Genomic DNA, 17,395 nt, shown 5'->3' on the forward strand with positions numbered 1-17,395 from the left:
AAGTAGCAAAATGAATGTTCCCGTACAAATTATGGAGGTGCAAGCCGTGAATGCACAACTGGAGCATAGTGTTGATTATTATTTTTTGTCTCGGTTTTTGGTGGAGCAGGTTGGCAAAGAGGAGGAGGAGGAGTGTCGACGCAATGGATAAACAGAACAACTCTGAGGGCAAAAAGGGAGTTCAGTGTGAAGGTAAGGAAGGAAAGAGGAGGCAGAAGCAGGGCAGGCTGTGTTGTTGGAGTATAGTAGGCCCCTGTTGACGCGCACAAGTCCGCCCTTCATTCAGACTAAGAGGCCACGAAGAGCTGCAAGATGGTTGTCAGACTGCTCGCTGGTGGTAAATGGGTCCTGAAAACGCCAACATTTTAACACCTTGAATTTACAAAATATGTATCGCCTTAAGGAGGAACTGCACTTTTTTCGGAGGTCTCAAGGTTGACAAGTATGTAATACAGTCATCACACAAGTTAATCATCAGAGTATATACATTCAATTATTGACATTATTTACAATCCGGGGGGTGGGATGTGGAGGGAGTTGGGGCGGGGGGGGGTGGGGGGGGGGGGGGGTGGGGGGGGGGGGGGGTTTAGGTTGGGTTGGGTTGCTATCAGCATATTTCAGTCAGTCATCAATAGTTATATCATCTGGCTTATACGGCGTCAGATGGGTGCTACAAAATAATAAAATAATAAGAGTTCAAATATTTTATTTCTTTATTTTTCATTTTGTTTTATACAATTCTTTTAATTTTGACAGTACCACGTAAGATGTTTTAATTGCTGAAACGGGGTTTATCGAATGTTAAATGCGCCGAAAAATAGACCCTTTTGTACACCGTTGAGGAGATTCGATGCCCAGTAGCGTGCAAGTGTGTTTCTGTATAGTATCTCCAGCCGTCTCCATGTGGTGACATCAATTACATTATTTTGAGAGGTGAAGTCGGACTGAAGGCCTAGGTGAGAAACACACGGCCCGCCACTAGAGATGTCCAATAATATCGGGCTGCCGATATTATCGGCCGATAAATGCTTTAAAAATGTAATATCGGAAATTATCGGTTTCAAAAAGTAAAATTTATGACTTTTTTAAACACCGCTGTACGGAGTGGTACACGGACGTAGGGAGAAGTACAGAGCGCCTTTGCGTGCCGGCCCAATCGCATAATACCTACGGCTTTTCACACACACACAAGTGAATGCAAATCATACTTGGTCAACAGCCATACAGGTCACACTGAGGGTGAACGTATAAACAACTTTAACACTGTTACAAATATGCGCCACACTGTGAACCCACACCAAACAAGAATGACAAACACATTTCGGGAGAACATCCACACCGTAACACAACATAAACACAACAGAACAAATACCCAGAACCCCTTGCAGCACTAACTCTTCCGGGACACTACAATACCCCCCCACCCCCGCTACCCCCCACCCTCACCTCAACCCCGCCCACCTCAACCTTCTCATGTCCCAAATTCCAAACTGCTGTTTTGAGGCATGTTAAAAAAAATAATGCGCTTTGTGACTTCAATAGTAAATATGGCAGTGCCATGTTGGCATTTTTTTTTTTCATAACTTGAGTTGCTTTAGTTTGGAAAACCTTTTTACATTGTTTAATGCATCCAGCGGGGCATCACAACAAAATTAGGCATAATGTGTTAATTCCACGACTGTATATATCGGTATCGGTTGATATCGGAATCGGTAATTTAGAGTTGGACAATATCGGAATATTGGATATCGACAAAAAAGCCATTATCGGACACTGTTGAAAACCCTCTATCAACGTTTTATATACACACTGCAAGTCTATATGTAATATAGTAACAGACACGTTCATAACAATATGTAACATGTACAATATTTACCGTATTTTAATCAGTAGCCGGGCTTCCTTCTTTGGCGCGTTTATTTCCGTTTCCATAGCAGCGAACATCCGACTTCCGGTATATACCGCGTGTTCATGGCAGACTTAGTAACAAGACAACTAAGACGACTATATTTGGACAAATGAGGGTTCAAAACCTTATATTTTTTAATGTAAATACACGACAGGAGGACGAAGTGCCGCTTATGGAGTCGAGCACGAAGAAGAGGCTGAAACGTCGGAGCAGACGGAAGCCCGGAGAGTGAGGTCGGTGCGACTTGGTCACGCTGCAAGTCTGGAACTTTTCAACCAAGATATGCCGAATTATTGGGAGTTTCCAGATCAACGGACCACCGTCCATAAAGTGAGTCACTGTATTATTGTTCATAATAAATGTAGTATGTATCAAATGTATGTATCGCAGCGTGTTGCGCAGTACAAACCCAAACGCGTTTCGTACTGTGGTAGACGCTAGCTTATCTCTTGCCGTCGTTAGCTTTTACGGCTAATATTGTAATGTACTATGTTACAAAAAAATTTTTTTAGTGTTCGCTCTTATAATACGCTAAAGTTTGGTTATTATGCAGGTTACGGAACGTAAATGGAGTATTTGTGACGGTATTTGAATACGTTTTTAAAGTGATTTAGCGGTAGAAATGATTAGCTGCATTGCTAGCCACCGAGAACGAGTCGATTTTTATGTTAGAAAGCGAAAAACAAAAAAACTTTCGTCTTCCTGTCTTTAATAGTGATTGTGAGCGATGGGCAAAAAAAAAAAAAAGTGCAGTTCCCATTTAGTATTAGGGGGAAGTCTCAATGACTATTTCATTAGGTACACCTACCCAGTCTACAATCAGATCCAATACAAGAGATGCATAAGGACATTGATATATTACTATTTTAATGCTCAGTTTTCTTTGATAATTACAGGTATCAATTCAGCAGTTTTGCTGCTCTTATGGCAAAAAAATATTAGACACAGCTCCATCTGCACACTGCAAACTAAAACCATAGTATGTTTTCGGGATTGCTCTTGTACAGTGATGTATCTCATTAGATTGTGTCTAGAAAGTGTATGAATACATGCGGAATATACAGTATTTACAGTACATAATACATTGTCAGCACATAGATTTAATGATTCTGTCATGAAGAAGAACATGTTTACTTCTTGTTTATTTTCTTAACTAATAAGGATGATAAACAATCATTTTTGTTTATATTTGTATTTATTTTCAATTTAAATGACCTTGTTTTGCTTTTTGTTTATTTTCTATACTAATCATGATGAACAATTATTTTAGTTTTTTTATTTGGATAAATCTAATCTAATTTGCATTTTTTTGTGATTTATTTAGTCATAAATGATAAATTGGTTATACTTGTATAGCGCTTTTCTATCTTCAAGGTACTCAAAGCGCTTTGACAGTATTTCCACATTCACCCATTCACACACACATTCACACACTGATGGCGGGAGCAGCCATGCAAGGCGCTAACCAGCAGCCATCAGGAGCAAGGGTGAAGTGTCTTGCCCAAGGACACAACGGACGTGACTAGGATGGTAGGAGGTGGGGATTGAACCCCAGTAACCAGCAACCCTCCGATTGCTGGCACGGCCACTCTACCAACTTCGCCACGCCGCCGCCACGTCATTTGCATATTGTTCATACACTTTGCTAACAATATCACAAAATGATAATAATAAAAACATTATTATACAATACAAATATTAATGTGAAAACAACAGTACATGAAGTCAACTACCGTTATTAATCCTAACATTAATATTTTTACTTAATTTTTAAAAAATGTCACACTAGTAGCAGCAGTTAAAATGTTAAAAATCACAAAACATTAACAATTCAGCAGTCCTTTCACTGTCTTTCTGTGCTCTGCTGAGTAATTTGACTTTATTTTAATAAAAAAACAAAAACAAACGGCGGTCAGTTATTTTACCTAATTTTTTAAAATAAATTATCTTTGTACAGGAGGTATATTTCTTTTCACATATGTAAAAATCACGATCCATCAAGTCTTTAAGCAATCGTTTTTTACATTTACTTGGTCTTTATCTAAAGTGGTTGACTTCTTTTTACACTTTGATGTTTAAATAATGAGACATTCAGCAATCCTCCAACTAGTCATTTTGCTGTATTTTAGTTAGGGATAGGTATCGTTCACATTCAAACCGATTTGGTACTAATTCCCAGCACCTCTGAACCGATACCGGTACTCAACGGTACCAATTTACTGTACTTTTGTGTGTTTTAATAAATATTACTTGTTGGATAATAGAATGTTATTTTTTTAATGTAACATTTAAAAATGAGCTGATTTTGATAAATGTGCTCTCCAGTTGTTATATCTTGTTTTATTGTTATATTTGAGTCTCATTTTGGCCCTGCGAAAAGGTGGCGACTTGTCCAGGGTGTACCCCACCTTCCGCCCAAATGCAGCTGGGATAGGCTCCAGCACCCCCCGCGACCCCGAACGGGACAAGCGGTAGAAAATGGATGGATGTAGTTGCACTTCCAAGACATGAGGTGGCAGTACTGTATAAGCTATCTATTGTATGTTGTCTAACTACGAAGGAACTTTTTCCATGAAGTTGAATGTGTTATGTTGTACCCTACAAAGTGTTTACACTGTAAGTATTGTACTTATTACACACCAGCTGTTTGATTGTAACATTTATCTTAGTTGTTAGTTTTCATGGCCAAATTCGGAAGTTATGAAATTGCCATGTAAAATCGCTAATGCTATTAGCAGCCTGTCTGTGGCAAATCCGAACTAAATTAGCATGTAGCTAGCGCTTGTTGAAAGAGTGGAGCCTTACTTTATGTCCGAGCGTTTTCTACCAAGCATACTTGCTTTGTTGGTGTTGAAAATGGCAAAATTACTTAGAGGGAGTTTGTCGGTGTCAGCCTTGAGTGATGCTTGACTGATCGTGTCCGTGAGCCCGTGTTTAGTCTGCCACCGGACGTGACCTCACTTACGACAGAGGTCTTCTCTATAGGTTGCATGTATTCAGTCACGTGACTTTTGAACGGAAGTAAACAAAGTGGTGGGCCACCAAACCAACATGGCTACTGTGCAGCAAACAGAGTGAGAACTATCTAAGTACACAAGGGGCCTAGATCTTACCACTAAAAGCAGATTCGAGCAAAACCCAAACTTGCAATGGAATCTATCCCTATACTTAAAAAAAGAAAAAAAGTTTGTCCCGTGATCCCAAGGAGTATCCATCGGTCGTGTTCCCAGACATGTCGAACTATCTGATGCTCCAGACATCATTGTACACGACAAAAGATGCAAGTGTTGTGGTTTCTGTGTCGTAACCCGCGTGTGTGTGCTTAGTGTCAACCTTTTTTCCCAGCTTCTAAGTGACGACCCATCAGCGTTCCTGTTCTGTCACCCTGTACACCAGACCTGGGCAAATTAAGGCCCGGGGGCCACATGCGGCCCGTTAAGCTTTTCAGTCTGGCTCGCCGGACATTCCCAAATATTTTTTTTTAGATCTTTAAGATGGAAAGTGTAGCTGCCATTATGATGTGCAGTGATGTTTTCTAATGACCATAAGTCTTGAACTATACAACATATTTCAATGGTTGGAATCTGCGCTTTTGCATGATATTTTAGTGACTAGTGTTGTCCTGATACCAATATTATTTAGATACTTTTCGATACTTTTTTAAATAAAGGGGACCAGAAAAAATTGCAATATTGGCTTTATTTTAACAAAAAATTTTAGGGTGTGGGTGGGGAGCGTTTCCACAGAGTGTTTCCAGAGCGCCCAGCCTGAAATGTGGGTGTCAGGGACCGACGTGGAAGGAGATTTTTACAAGGAAGTTCTAAAGCTCAGTGATGTATCACATATATCAGATTGTAGATGTTTTTTGTTTTTTTACCCTTCACGTTCATATTTCGCTGTGTTTGTTGCATTTGGCTTGATTGTAAAATATGTCGATGGAGAGGGGGTGTGACGTTCATATGTTCTCAATATTCAGGGTTTTATCGTTCATAGAAAAAATTAAAATTCCATTCCGTTTTTAAGGCGGTCTGTCATAACATTTTTAGCATTCAATCAAACTTTATTGTGAGGTTTTATATTAGTTTTCCTAAAAATAGATATACCGGCCCCCAGACACATTTTTTTCTCTAAATTTGGCCCCTGAGTCAAAATAATTGCCCAGACCTGCTGTACACTGTTTGATTTTTACGCGAATCGATACCCGGTAGCACTGACAGATTTCGGTTGCTGCCTATAAAAGTACCAAATTCGGTACGCATTTCTAATTAGGGACAGAGTCCCTTTGGGACAGAGGACCCTATTGAATTTCTAGCGTTTTATTCTTTTTTTCTTTCTTTATTATTATACCGCCGCTTCTTTGAGCTGTAATTTGACCCCCTTAACATGCTACAAAACTCACCAAATTTGACACACACATCAGGACTAGCGAAAATTGTGATCTAATCAAAAAACCAAACCTCAAAACTCAAAATTGCGCTCTAGCGCCCCCAAGGAAGAAAACACAGACAAAACTGCCTGTAACTTCCAGTAAGAATGTCGTAGAGACATGAAACAAAAACCTCTATGTAGGTCTCACTTAGACCTAGATTTCATACACTGACATCCTTCAGCAAAAATCAACAGGAAGTTGGCAATTCCCCCTTCAAAACAAAAGTATAGTAAAAACCGTCACCTTTGCCTCTTTGAGCTGTAATTTGACCCCCTTAACATGCTTCAAAACTCACCAAATTGGACACACACATCAGGACTGGCGAAAATTGCGATCTAATCAAAAAACCAAACCCCAAAACTAAAAATTGCGCTCTAGCGCCCCCTAGGAAGAAGACACAGACAAAACTGCTCCTAGGAAGAAAACACAGACAAAACTGCCTGTAACTTCCAGTAGGAATGTCGTAGGACCATGAAACAAAAACCTCTATGTAGGTCTCACTTAGACCTAGATTTCATACACTGCCATCCTTCAGCAAAAATCAACAGGAAGTTGGCAATTCCCCCTTCAAAACAAAAGTATAGTAAAAACCGTCACCTTTGCCTCTTTGAGCTGTAATTTGACCCCCTTAACATGCTTCAAAACTCACCAAATTGGACACACACATCAGGGCTGGCGAAAATTGCGATCTAATAAAAAAACCAAAACTCAAAATTGCGCTCTAGCGCCCCCTAAGAAGAAAACAGACAAATCTGCTCCTAGGAAGAAAACACAGACAAAACTGCCTGTAACTTCCAGTAGGAATGTCATAGAGACATGAAACAAAAACCTCTATGTAGGTCTCACTTAGACCTACATTTCATATATTGACAACCCCCAGCAAAAATCACCAGGAAGTTTGCAATACCCCTTCAAAATAAAAGTTGGGTCAAAACAGTCACCTTTTTTTAAACATTATCTCCTCTGAGCGCGTTTGTCGTGTCGGCCTCAAACTAGCACAGGAGAGAGATTGAACCCTTCTGATTAAAAGTTGATGAAAGAGTTTTAATTACTGCTCCGGTTTGGATTTTATGTGCCGTCAAAGTCGGTCCCGTCCATCGCTGCTTGCAGCTTTAATTTTAGTTTATTTTTCTAAAGTGTTATCTTACAGCAGTGAACTTCTTTTTAGTAAGGATGGTTGCCTGTACAGTTTACATACAGGCTACGGTTTCACCCTGGAACTGATCACTTGCATTATAATGGAGCTCAAAGGAAACATTTTAAAATTACAATTGTCTCAACTTTGCCGAATAAAAAAGGCTTGTGCAGTGATTTCTCTTGTGGTTTAGCAGCATCCTGGTCTATACATTACATGGTACAGTCACGGGTACTGTATGCACCAGTGGTCCCAGTGGAGCGAAGTAGGCCTGGAATCAGACCGTGACTGTACAGTACGTCACATTCCAATCAGTAGGGAAAGTGGATATGTTCACTGTTTCTTCAGAACTTCCCGCGTGTACCTGCTCGTCCCGCTCTCTCGCACCATCTCGCCACTCCCACCACGACTCGAGTGCGTTCGCAGGCCAGCTTTAGTTAAGCCAGTGTGGCTTCCAGCTCGTTTTCTGCCGCTCGGTATACCCGTCCAAACCTCAAGTGACTTGGATGGGTCGCGGCCATCCTTCTGATTCCACACAGATGTTTCAAAAGCTTCGCCAAGGAGTACGCCGCACCGAAGCTTCCCATTTATGAGCCTTTCACCCCCCCCAACAGGTTATTCCCTTCAATTCCCTCCCTGCTTTTCTTGTGGTTTCATCCACACCCTTGTGTTGTCTCCTTGATCCTCCCGCCATGTTCATTCTCTCACAAGCCATAAATGGTGCTCCACATACTCAATACCGCAAGACCCCCCCTCCACCATTCCTTCTGGTTTCATTGAGTTTATATATGACACTGTACCACAGCCTGTCTGACCACCCGTCACCATGACGACTGGCTGCAAACATTTATCAAGTCAAACCGGGTCCAGATTCTTGCAACCGCACGTTCGGCTCCGGGCGCTGCTGCAGAGTGTGTTGGGTTGTAATTGAATCTATGTGTGTGTGTGTGTGTGTGTGTGTGTGTGTGTGTGTGTGTGTGTGTGTGTGTGTGTTGTATTGAGCTTGACACCACCAGTGTGTTTGGACCCATGTAAGCGTGCACAGTGGAACCCCCAAAGTTGTACGATTCGGTGTTAGACCAAAACTTTCTTGAAGAAAAAAGGTATATAGGTTTGCAAAGGGGAAACATGAGATGACCTTAGGTGACATGGGGACATCGTGTACATGTCTCTGTCCTTTTGTGCGCACTGCAAACTAGATGCTTTTACAATTCAAATCCATTTTTTGGGATATCCCCGTGAGGTGTAGCATTTCGTTTTCAAGGGGGTCCCTATCACGCTATTGCCTCTAATAATAATAATAATAATAATAATAATAATAATAGATAAAAAGCACTTAACATTGAGTAAACAACCTCAAAGTGCTACAGTGTATTAAAAAAATAAATAAATAAAAAGATAATTAATAAAAACTAGAACAGCCAAATAGCTAGAACTAGTATGCATATATCTAAAAAAAAAAAAGGCTTTTTGTAAAAAGAAGGGTTTTTAAGCCTTTTTTAAAAACATTCACAGTCTGTGGTGCCCTCAGGTGGTCAGGGAGAGTGTTCCACAGGCTCTCAACTCCCCCACCCCATTTGGAATTTGGTGCCTGCAACATGTTTCAAAAAAGCTGGCACAAGTGGCAAAAAAGACTGAGAAAGTTGAGGAATGCTCATCAAACCCTTATTTGGAAAATCCCACAGGTGAACAGGCTAATTGGGAACAGGTGGGTGCCATGATTGGATATAAAAGCAGCTTCCATGAAATGCTCAGTCATTCACAAACAAGGATGGGGCGAGGGTCACCAGTTTGTGAACAAATGCGTGAGCAAATTGTTGAACAGTTTAAGAACAATATTTCTCAACCAGCTATTGCAAGGAATTTAGGGATTTCACCATCTACGGTCCGTAATATCATCAAAAGGTTCAGAGAATTTGGTGAAATCACTGCACGTAACATTGAATGCCTGTGACCTTGGATCCCTCAGGCGGTACTGCATCAAAAACCGACATCGGTGTGTAAAGGATATCACCACATGGGCTCAGGAACACTTCAGAAAACCACTGTCAGTAACTACAGTTTGTCGCTACATCTGTAAGTGCAAGTTAAAACTCTCCTATGCAAAGCGAAAGCCATTTATCAACAACACCCAGAAATGTCGCCGGCTTCGCTGGGCCCGAGCTCATCTCAGATGGACTGATGCCCCTGTGCCAACTTTATTGCAATGTGTTGCTGCCATTAAATTCTAAGTTAATGATTATTTACACAAAAAAAAAAGTTTCTCAGTTTGAACATTAAATATCTTGTCTTTGCAGTCTATTCAATTGAATATAAGTTGTAAAGGATTTGCAAATCATTGTATTCTGTTTTTATTTACCATTTACACAACATGCCAACTTCACTGGTTTAGGGGTTTGTATAATCAACATTGTGACTGCTGGGACTCTCCCCTCTTTCCCTCTTGAAGCCTTTCTGACTCAGGCGAATATTGGATTCCTTTTATTAAAATACACAAACGTTTCCCGTCCGCTCGCACATTTCCTCTCCATAATCTCCATCATTTTATTCTCATCTGTCACCCTCTCGTGGGGACCGGGGGCGGAATTAGATGGAAGGAGAGGAGAGTGGGTGCATGGGAATGAAAGTCCGATGGATTAAAACAACCGGAATTCATGAATGAGACACGCACACACACACACACACACACACACACACACACACACACACACACACACACACACACACACACACACACACACACACACACACACACACACACACACACACACACACACACACACACACACACACACACACACACACACACACGCACACACACGTAGGACATCTCTGTAAGGGAAAACAGAGTGTGCCTGCTCAGAGCATCATGGGGCCTCTGCTAAAACCATTAACATGACACGCATACTTGATCACCTACATGCTCCTGTATGACACACACACGCACGCACACACACTCTTGTATTTGTTACCTTCTTGAGACCTCTGAAAGATGCCTACTTTCTTTAGGACCACCATTTCTAGATATATAAAGATTTGTATTTACAACATTAATAATATATACATACTATGCATATATATAAAAAACTTGTGAAAAATGAGTTGGAATTTCACAAGAAAAAGGTCACAAGAATTTTGGCAGTATTTTAATAAAAGTCGTAATTTTACTCAAAGCAAGTCCAAATTATACCGGAAAAACTGAACATTTGTGCAATATTATGATAAAAGTTGGAATTTTACTCGACAACAGTCGCAATTTTACAAAAAAAGCTTAACATTTTGGCAATTTTATGAAAAGAGTCGTAATTTTACTCGACAAAAGTCACAATTTTGTAAGAAAACTTTTACATTTTGGCTATATTATAGTAAAAATTGGAATTTTACTTGGCAAAATTATGACAAAAGTCATCATTTTACTCAAAAAATGTCACTGTTTTACAAGAACAACAAAAACATTGGCAATATTGTAATAAAAGTCAGAATTCTATATGACAAATGTCAACATTTTGCATTAAAAAGTAGTCATTTTACATAAAGTAATAATTGTACAAGAAAATATTGCAATATTACAGAAACAGAAAGAATATGAGAAATTTTTCCCAATTTTATAAGAAAAAAGTCGACACATTGTGAGAAAAAGACTGCTTTTAGTTACCGTATATTACCAAATAGTAGCCCGGGCGTTTATTTCACAAAATGGGGTCAGACCCCGGGCGGCTATTAGGATACGGGCGGTTATTTGCACAAGGCTTTTATTTATTTTTGCACCAGCCTGCACCAGGCCATTATTTGGTTACAATGGTTACTGTCCAGTAATTTTTTTTCGTACAAAAAACTTTAAATGTAAAAGCTATTGTAAACATACAAACAAAAAAACAGTAGACCAACATGAGGTAGGCTATCAAAAGACAAAAGATCAACAAGGCCTCAACATGGCAGTAGTGCAACAATTGTCAAATAGAATACCAATACTAAAAATAAATAAACTTTTTAAATAAAGCAGCCTACCGGGAAAAATTAAATTATGGTACCAAGTACTCAAGTATAAAACCCACCATCAAAACAGAATAATAATTCTGTCACTTAAATAAAATAAAGGCTACAGTACTCCAAGTTTTAAATAAAGCAGCATACAGGAAAAATAAAATTATGGTACCAAGTACTCTATAAAACCATCAAAACAATAATACTGCAGCAAACGCAACCCCAGTTGTATTTTAATCTAAATTATGCAAATAACAGCCCATGGGCGGCTATTTGGACATAGGCGGTTATTAGGAAGAGACAGTTAATTCACAAAATGGGGTCAGACCCCGGGCGGCTATTAGGACATGGGCGGTTATTTGCACAAGGGCGTTTATTTGGTAATATACGGTAAAAAAATTTTGTTGTTGAATTTTTTGTTGGTAATTGGTTTTTAGTCTTCATTATTTACTTCACGTTATTACAGTATGTCTAAATATACATATTTATTTATTTTTTAAAATTTATTTTGGCCAATGGGGGTGCATTTCAATTTCTTACACACACTTATTTCAGAAGTTGACCAGAGGGGGAGCAATTTTAAAACGGACACAGTCAATTTGAAAAAAAAACCCCTCCTTTTTGGGACCACCCTCATTTTGATTGATTTCACCACCAGGGGTGCAAATGAGACATTCTCTATTAGATGCAATGGTTTTCTGTATTGGGACCATGATTTATGTCATCACTTGTTCACACCTCCTCATGTGGAAAGTACTTTTCCTTGTTGATGTCTCAAGAAGGGTAGAAATACAAGAACACACACACACACACACACACACACACACACACACACACACACACACACATGCAAAAAGACTTACACTAAAAGCCAAGCTATGCAAACATTATCCTCAAACAGGGTTAATTTGACAGGTTAAAGGCCTACTGAAACCCACTACTACCGACCACGCAGTCTGATAGTTTATATATCAATGATGAAATCTTAACATTATAACACATGCCAATACGGCCGGGTTAACTTATAAAGTGACATTTTAAATTTGCCGCTAAACTTCCGGTTCGAAACGCCTCTGCGGATGACGTATGCGCGTGACGTAGCCCGGCGAACACGGGTATGCCTTCCACATTGAAGCCGATAGGAAAAAGCTCTGTTTTCATTTCATAATTCCACAGTATTCTGGACATCTGTGTTCGTGAATCTGTTTCAATCATGTTCATTGCATTATGGAGAAGGAAGCCAAGCAAGCAAAGAAGAAAGTTGTCGGTGCGAAATGGACGTATTTTTCGAACGTAGTCAGCCACAACAGTACACAGCCGGCGCTTCTTTGTTTACATTCCCGAAAGATGCAGTCAAGATGGAAGAACTCGGATAACAGAGACTCTAACCAGGAGGACTTTTGATTTGGATACACAGACGCCTGTAGAGAACTGGGACAACACAGACTCTTACCAGGATTACTTTGATTTGGATGACAAAGACGCAGACGTGCTACTGTGAGTATGCAGCTTTGGCTTTTTTTTGCGTATGTACGTAACTTTTTTAAAATATATAAGCTTTATGAACCTTGGGTTAGGTGAACGGTCTTTTGGGCTGAGTGATTGTGTGTGTTGATCATGTGTTTGAATTGTATTGGCGTGTTCTATGGAGCTAGGAGCTAGCAGAGGAGCTAGGAGCTAGCATAACACGTACCGTACCGTAAGTGCGCGTCACGTACGTAACTTTTTAAAAATATATAAGCTTTATGAACCTTGGGTTAGGTGAACGGTCTTTTGGGCTGAGTGATTGTGTGTGTTGATCAGGTGTTTGAATTGTATTGGCGTGTTCTATGGAGCTAGGAGCTAGCAGAGGAGCTAGGAGCTAGCATAACAAACACGCAGGTGTTATTATGCAGGATTAATTTGTGGCATATTAAATATAAGCCTGGTTGTGTTGTGGCTAATAGAGTATATATATGTCTTGTGTTTATTTACTGTTGTAGTCATTCCCAGCTGAATATCAGGTACCGTGAGTATGCAGCCTTGGCTGCTAAACATTCGATAACTTGACCGTATGTGCGCGTCACGTACGTAACTTTTTAAAAATATATAAGCTTTATGAACCTTGGGTTAGGTAAACTGTCTTTTGGGCTGAGTGATTGTGTGTGTTGATCAGGTGTTTGAATTGTATTGGCGTGTTCTATGGAGCTAGGAGCTAGCAGAGGAGCTAGGAGCTAGCATAACAAACACGCAGGTGTTTTTATGCAGGATTAATTTGTGGCATATTAAATATAAGCCTGGTTGTGTTGTGGCTAATAGAGTATATATATGTCTTGTGTTTATTTACTGTTGTAGTCATTCCCAGCTGAATATCAGGTCACCCCCGGCTCTCACAGCATCTTCCCTATCTGAATAGCTTCAACTCCCCACTAGTCCTTCACTTGCACTTTACTCATCCACAAATCTTTCATCCTCGCTCAAATTAATGGGGAAATTGTCGCTTTCTCGGTCCGAATCTCTCTCACTTCATGCGGCCATCATTGTAAACAATAGGGAACTTTGCGTATATGTTCAACTGACTACGTCACGCTACTTCCGGTAGGTGCAAGCCTTTTTTTTATCAGATACCAAAAGTTGCAATCTTTATCGTCGTTGTTCTATACTAAATCCTTTCAGCAAAAATATGGCAATATCGCGAAATGATCAAGTATGACACATAGAATAGATCTGCTATCCCCGTTTAAATAAAAAAAATTCATTTCAGTAGGCCTTTAAGTGTAGGAACAGAGGAGTAGCTTTTATTTTTTCGTCGTACATTCTGACAACGTTCATGCTCTCCAGATCAAATCTTAAGTCTCAATCTGCCACATGAAGTGTGTGTGTGTGTGTGTGTGTGTGTGTGTGTGTGTGTGTGTGTGTGTGTGTGTGTGTGTGTGTGTGTGTGTGTGTGTGTGTGTGTGTGTGTGTGTGTGTGTGTGTGTGTGTGTGTGTGTGTGTGTGTGTGTGTGTGTGTGTGGGCAGGTAGCACGCCTTGCACAGCATAATTTTGCCAGCTATTGATGCACTGCCTTCCGCCTAATCGGCTAGATCATTTTTGTTGGAGACAACAATGGTCTGTTTCTGTGCTTTGCTGCGTGGGTGCAAGAGTGGGTCATAAGGTGTGTGTGTGTGTGTGTGTGTGTGTGTGTGTGTGTGTGTGTGTGTGTGTGTGTGTGTGTGTGTGTGTGTGTGTGTGTGTGTGTGTGTGTGTGTGTGTGTGTGTGTGCGTGCTTGCTTTCTTGCAGTGGATATGAGCCTCATGGTGTTGACATAAGAAATTCAGCAACATGCACAAGTTGTATACTTATGATTATTGTACTACATCTTGCCAGCGGACAGTAGAAATGAAATGGTGTCACTTAGAGTAGTCAGTGTGCAGCTTGTAGTGTTGTCCCGATACCAATATTTTGGTACCGGTACCAAAGTTATTTCGATACTTTTCGGTACTTTTCTAAATAAAGGGGACCACAAAAGATTGCATTATTGGCTTTATTTTAACAAAAAATCTTAGGGTACATTAAACATATGTTTCTTATTGCAAGTTTGTCCTTAAATAAAATAGTGAACATACAAGACAACTTGTCTTTTAGTAGTAAGTAAACAATTTAGCTGCTGACATATGCAGTAACATATTGTGTCATTTATCATTCTATTATTTTGTCAACATTATTAAGGACAAGTCGTAGAAAATTATTAATCTACTTGTTCATTTACTGTTAATATCTACTTACTTTCTCTTTTAACATATTCTGTTAAAATGTAATAATCACTTATTCTTCTGTTGTTCGATACTTTACATTAGTGTTGGATGATACCACAAATTTGGGTATCAATCCGATACCAAGTAGTTACAGGATCATACATTGGTCCTATTCAAAGTCCTCATGTGTCCAGGGACATATTTACTGACTTTATAAACATCATTTTAATAAATACAAAAAAACGAAAGAAGATGTTGTGATGCCAAAAAATATGGGCGTAATCATAGTAGTATCGCCTAGATACGCTACTGTACTTGGTATCATTACAGTGGATGTCAGGTGTAGATCCACCAATGGCATTTGTTTACATTGTGACGCTGGTGAGCTACGGTGTGTAGTGAAGCATGTTTAGCTATTCCTCGTCCTGCAGGGATGATACTTGTAAGAAACGTACTTTATTTGTCGCCATGGAGGCGAGGATTAGTGATTTAGAAGTTGCTAAAACACTGCTGATTGGGGCTGGACGTTAGCCGCTAGCTAGCTAGCCATGTCTTAAAGCACCTCTGCCTGAGGGTGTTTCAGTGTTATAACTTCACCTTTATCTTTAGTTTTTAAGCCAAAATGTGTCCGTTCTCCCTTTTTTGTCTACACACTGTCTGTTTGTAAGTACTCTGTGATTGTGCGCTGCCGAACATGCTCCTCTGCTCGTAAACCAGCAATGACACGACGTGACGACGACGGGGGTGGCGGACCAGTACTTTTCAGAGGCGGTATAGTCTCGTATATGATTCATTAGTATAGCGGTACAATACTAATACCGGTACAACCCTAACAGCTTGTATAAAATGTTTGACACGCAGCCATTTTTGTGAAAAAATCTGGCAACTTATCATCTCGGGCGTTGTGTTTGGGCTCCTTGTCATGCTTCACAATGCCACAGTACGTTGGAGTTCACGTTCCCCCTCAATGGACCGCAGCTCTCCGGTCTCGGCTGGACTCGTGCAGAACATGAGGCGACCGCCACCATTCTGATAGTAGCGAGCATAGATAGATCACGACCTGCTTGTGTTAGCAGCTATTTAGACAATAGTTGAGTTGTCGGCCGATTTTGAGTCAAAGAATATTCGCTTCAACGCCCAGTATTTTGCTGCTCAATTCAGACCTTTTTATTTGGGGTGTGAATATTTGGTTACCTAACGATTCCATTCCATTTTGATTCCTGGAGTATAATAATTATAATGATTTTTTTTCAAAACAGGTTACAGCTTAGAAAAGCTCGTTTTTTTTTGCATTGAAATGGCTTAAATTCATATTTGAAAAAAAAATATGTTTCAGTAAAAAAACAAAAGGATTTTGGAAAATCATGAATCGATTTACAGTCAAGATGAATAAGATGTTTAACTAGAAGAGGAATTGCGTGTGAATGTGAAGTGAAATGCTGACAGAATGTAGTATGAATGTAAAAATAGTTTGAATGTTGGAATATAATTAGGGCACGTCCGACCGGTAGGAGGCCACAGGGAAGACCCAGGACACGTTGGGAAGACTATGTCTCCCGGCTGGCCTGGGAACGCCTCGGGATCCCCCGGGAGGAGCTGGACGAAGTGGCTGGGGAGAGGGAAGTCTGGGCTTCCCTGCTTAAGCTGCTGCCCCCGCGACCCGACCTCGGATAAGCGGAAGAAGATGGATGGATGGATGGATGTTGGAATAGTTTGAATGTTGAAGAGCTGACGCTGAACTGAAATGCTAATGGAATGTAGGATGAATGTAGAAATGGTTTGGATGTTAAAATTGTTCAAACGCTGAAATGGTTTGAATGTTAAAATTGTTTGGTTTGAATGTTGAAATTGCTTAAATGCTGAAATGGTTTGAATGTTAAAATTGTTTGAATGTTGAAATCATTTAAACGCTGAAATGGTTTGAATGTTGGAATGGTTTGAATGTTGAAGACTTTGAATTTCCAGGAAAACCGGAATTTGGTTTGGAACTTGGGAAACTATTAGTTTGAATGTCAATGATGAATGGAATGTGTTGATGTTGGAATGGTTTGAATAGGTTGAAAAATGTGGGAATTGTGCAACTTGGAAAAATGTCCCATACATTTCAATGGGAACTTCCTGGAAATTTGGGATTTTTAGGAAAAGCGGGATTTTTTGAAAATGATTAGTTAAAGTTAAAGTACCAACGAATGTCCTAAATGAGCTGAATTGGTTGGTGTT

The 17,395-nt window shown here is 40.0% G+C and overlaps 2 protein-coding genes across 3 annotated transcripts in view; one reads left to right on the forward strand and one right to left on the reverse strand.

The window, feature by feature from the left end:
- Positions 1-17,395, reverse strand: part of itga10 (integrin, alpha 10) — an 84,055-nt gene that overhangs the window by 62,775 nt on the left and 3,885 nt on the right. Inside the window, exon 1 of one of the 2 annotated variants that reach the window (XM_062029659.1) lies at positions 1,877-2,124. The exons of the other annotated variant lie outside the window; for it this stretch is intronic. The gene's annotated coding sequence lies outside the window, so the exon portion shown is untranslated. Of the gene's footprint in view, positions 1-1,876; positions 2,125-17,395 lie in introns of those variants that run through there. 2 annotated transcript variants of the gene reach the window in all.
- Positions 1,789-17,395, forward strand: part of ciarta (circadian associated repressor of transcription a) — a 248,376-nt gene continuing 232,769 nt past the window's right edge. Inside the window, exon 1 of the mRNA XM_062029663.1 lies at positions 1,789-2,239. The gene's annotated coding sequence lies outside the window, so the exon portion shown is untranslated. The remainder of the gene's footprint in view (positions 2,240-17,395) is intronic.

The sequence above is a fragment of the Entelurus aequoreus genome, linkage group LG20 (genome assembly GCF_033978785.1).
Source record: "Entelurus aequoreus isolate RoL-2023_Sb linkage group LG20, RoL_Eaeq_v1.1, whole genome shotgun sequence".
NCBI lineage: Eukaryota > Metazoa > Chordata > Actinopteri > Syngnathiformes > Syngnathidae > Entelurus > Entelurus aequoreus.